The sequence below is a fragment of the Heliconius melpomene genome, chromosome 13, assembly GCF_056956725.1.
Source record: "Heliconius melpomene rosina isolate 202511_hmr_F chromosome 13, ASM5695672v1, whole genome shotgun sequence".
NCBI classification, from domain to species: domain Eukaryota; kingdom Metazoa; phylum Arthropoda; class Insecta; order Lepidoptera; family Nymphalidae; genus Heliconius; species Heliconius melpomene.
This window is the reverse complement of record NC_140401.1, coordinates 8,002,586-8,007,305: the sequence shown is the minus strand read 5'-3', so window position 1 is coordinate 8,007,305 and position 4,720 is coordinate 8,002,586.

Genomic DNA, 4,720 nt, shown 5'->3' with positions numbered 1-4,720 from the left:
TTATTTTATGCATAAATAATAAATACATAATATCAAATGTTAAATTAACTTATGAAAATAATAACGCCGAAATAAAGTAATATTCTGTAACTGAATGGCACATATTGAAAATCTTTCTTTTCTTTTATAAATTTCACGACTTTCTCTAGAGAAACGTGAATAGACCCTTTGGTCCTGTCAAAATCATTAGTCCCTTTTAGCACGTTTTCGTTTTGTGTTAGGTACAACATAAAAATTAGGTTGCTTTTCAAACAAAAACATTTACTGAAGACGGTGGCTTTATGTTCAGGTAGCTGTTACAGTATTTATTAAAAGGCTGTCTATTACATTTTCTATGTATAACTGGTAATATAATGGTGAGGCCGTCATAGCGCAGCGGCACACGGGTGTGACTGTAACGCAACGGTGGTAAGTTCGATCCCCACTCGAGGAAGTGAAATATTTATTTACGTTTATATTGCCATTTCTTCGCTCTGATGCCGAGGCTAAGCACAGCGTTGATTACTGCCACTCAACACGCAATGCCTCCAGAATTCAGCAGAAAGTGGGGAACGGAATGTTCACACACTAGGTTCCCTCAGCCTACCCTGCTGTGTGTGGTATGGTAGGTACGCAAATTAGTGTGGTGTCATTCATAGTCATTTAAAATTAAAAATACATACCTTAGAAATTTCTCCCTAGAAAATATTTTTTCTCTCCCAATAGGTCATATATATAAGTACCTATAATATATTTAATATGTAGGTATACCCTGAAACTCTATCCTCTCAAAATTAAATCAACATATCTTGAGAAGTGCAAGAAGGCTTGTAATCTTTATGAAAGTTATAAAAAATTGGGTCAACGATATGTCGAGGCTTCGGGGCTTCATTTTATGATACTCGAAAAAATATATAGGATCCGATTTAGTTAATATTTATGAAAATTCTTAATTTGATAACGAATATTATAAAAATTGCGTCCCTTCTTTATATTTGATACTTATGGGTTTATGTTACGAATTTACATGAATAAAAATTAACTCTTTAATCATTTCGGGATTGAAATAGCTTAAAATATTAAATAATAGCGAAAAATTACCGCCTTTACAGCTTGATTTTGCATTTGGGATCCTTCTTAGTCAAAATAATAATAGTATTTTCGTAGATTTATAGTACTTCGTTACAGTCGATCGTTGTTATCAATGTCAGACTAACCCTAATAAATTATTGTTTCTGGTGATGCCAACATGGGAATGCAGATTATGGTATAATCCTGAAATGTCATATTAATTATAATATGGATATATACCTAAGTTACTATGGCCTAATTATGTACAATTTTAGAATAATATATAGTATAATTCTTATTCTTAGCTTAGTTAAATTTTATAATTTGGATTTCGCCATTTATCATAGATACCTATGTGCTTGGACGTAAAGGCCTTATCTTGAGGCTGAAAAAGATGTTTCTTTTATAAAATTAAATAAATAAGTATTTTTATAGGACTAAGTATAGTCCATAAAAAAATTCATAACTTACGTAGGTATTAACGCAATTGTTCAGACATTACTAAAACAAGTATAAAATTGTATTCGAATGACCTACACACTTATTTTAAAACCTAACTAAGCAGTTTTGATGACAAGCAATACGACTTTATAAAACTTTCAATGTAGCAATATCTTCAAAACGGATGTTAAATATATTAGCGCCTGCATTTATTTTAAAATTATTTCTGTATTCTCCTTATTTCGGAATTTATTGATTACTCAGAAGATACTGAGAAACTTAAAAAAAAAACATCAAAACAATACAATCCACAATATAAGATGTATTTTATTAATGGAATTATAAATTTACTTACAATGAATTTCGGTATGTAACTAAGTAAATGTATTATATTCGTATACGCTGTTCCATCCTTGTGTGGAAAAAACAATAATTCTTAATCATTCATTTCAATATGACTATGTTTGTCTTAGAACAGTAGATACCGTTTTGAAATTGTAATAACTTTTGTTATTATTAACCCATCCGTTCTCAACTTCAAACACTCCATTACTCAAAAGGCCACAAGTTGTTGTGTTAACTTTTATTAAGTACTAGTGGACCCGGACGCGGCTACGCCTGCTTGAACTATAAGAATGTTTTCGCGTCGGTCATACTCATATTATGCCACCTGAAGGCTAGGTCATTTCGAATCAGTGACATCTCCTTAATTATTTATTAGAATGTTACACAGTAAACTATAATTTCAATCTAGATGAAATGCGGAAAGTGACTATTATATTTATTTTCATAAGGATGAATATAAAAATGTCGCGGTAACGGTTGCGTAGCGACGCGACGGTTGTTATTAACATGACAGAATAAATTGCATGTCACATTAGAAAGTACTTTAAAATATATTAGTTTATATGTGTACTGTAATGTTATATAGCCTATAGCACTTCTGAAGAATGCAGCTTTCATACAAAACAAAAACAAAGTAAATCGGACCAGTAGATCCAGAGATCTTAGCGTTCAAACAAACAAACAAACTCTTCTGCTTTATTATATTAGTATAGATATACTATTAAAAGGTATATAGGTACAGTTCTAATATAAGGAAATGTATAATAAATATAATTGTTATAAGTCTTCTACATATACATATATACAAAACAGTTGAAGAGTCGTACCGTCCTGAAATTAATTGTAGATAGCTGCACAGATTTTAATTTTCTTATTTTTTTGTTTCATTTTCTTCCCGAGTGAACAATGCACAAATGTTAAGGGCGGCCACCACTTATCCGCCATACTTAAACAATAGTTTTTTTTTAATAAATTGATGTACAGTGGGTAAAAAAAGTATTTGCACACCTTATTTTTTTGAAGTTACACCTACAAAAATACACAATGATTTCAATTAATTATTGTATTTATTAACTTATTCTATATATATTTCGAATCAATTATTAAAAGTTCTTAGAAAACAGAAATAAAAAGTTAGATGGTAAAAACACCTTTTTTAAAGTCAAATAAGTATTTGCACACCAACCATTCCCTAGATACAATGTTATTCCCGCGACATTTTGTCACTTTAGGTAAAATGTGAGCATTGTATGTATACATGTGAACATCGGGAAACGTTTCCTGATATTCAGACTTTTATTTAGTGTTCAGAAAAATTCTTGAAGCAAACATGCCGAAAGAATTTGAATTGTCATTATCGACGCGTGAAGAAATTATTTTACTCCGTAATGAAGGTTGAAATTATCGCCAAATCGGGTCAAATTTAATGTTGAATTACTCGACTGTATGGTATATTATAAAAAAACGAGAAGAAACTAGTAGTGTTGAAAATAAGGCAAGATCCGTTCCTCCAAAGAAGCTCAGTACGAGAAAAAGGCGACAAATTTTAAAATCGGTACAAAATAAACCATTTACAAGCGCTCAAAGCTTAGCAAATGATATCGCGTCAAGTTCAGGTAAGGTTGTCTGTGCCCAAACTGTAAGAAACGTACTGGGTAATGGTGGTCTTCGCAGCAGAGCATCGAGGAAAAATTCTTTCATAAGTGAGGCCAATATAGCAAAAAGACTAACTTTCGCGAAAGAATACGTAATACGCGTTTAGAATTTTGGAATAATTTTATTTTTTTCTGACGAAAGCAAATTTTATCTTTTTGAATCGGACAGACAAACATTTGTGTGGCGCAAGCCAAATACTGAACGGCAGGCGAAACATGTACATAGTACAGTCAAACACGGCGGTGGTCATGTGATGGTTTGAGGCTGCGTGACAGCAAATGGTGTGGGAAGCTTGGCTTTTATCGAAGGAATAATGAAAGCAGATTACGTTAAAGTGTAGCGCGATATTTTATCTTGTAGCGCATCAAAATTAGGCGTAAGTGAGACATACTACTTTCAGTAGGACAATGATCCTAAGTATACGGCTATGAAATCGTAAGGAATGGGTGATGTACAATGCCCGTAGAATGCTGAAAACTCCGCCATAAACGCCAGACATCAACCCAATTGAAAATTTATGGCATCTGCTGGATTAAAGTGTGAGGAAAATGAATTTTTTAAATAAAATTATGTGAAGCGTGCTTTAGTGGAGAAATGGGCTAAAATCTCGATTTAAACAACGTCCAAATTATTGGAATCGATGCCAAGGAGATTGCAAGTCATCATTGATGCTAATGGAATGCACACAAAATATTAAGTGTCTTTACTTTCATTTATTATTGATATTTTAACAAAATATGTACAATCCGGTTGGTGTGCAAATACTTATTTGACTTTAAAATATGTGTTTATACCGTCTCATTTTTTCATTTCTATTTTCTAAGTATTTTTATTAACCAATTCGAAATATATATAAATTAAGCTATTAAATACAATAAATAACTGAAAGCATTCTGCTTTTTTGTAGATGTAATTTCAAAAAATTAGGGTGTGCAAATACTTTTTTTACCCACTGTATACTATTCTTCAAATACGTTTTAATTTAAAAACGTCAACCAGAAGGTTTTTAAGAAGAAGAAGGTTTAGGAACTAGGTTTTTAAACATAAAACATAATTATAATAGTGTTTAAATACATATTTTATGAAATAAATAAAGTTTGCTATACAGTACGGTACTGTAATTTGCCCTGCAAATATTTTTTCATTGTTGAAGTTTACTGAACGTGAGGTAATTTTGAAACTTCAGTTTTTGACACCTTGTGTCAAATGTCAAATGATGTATGCAAAG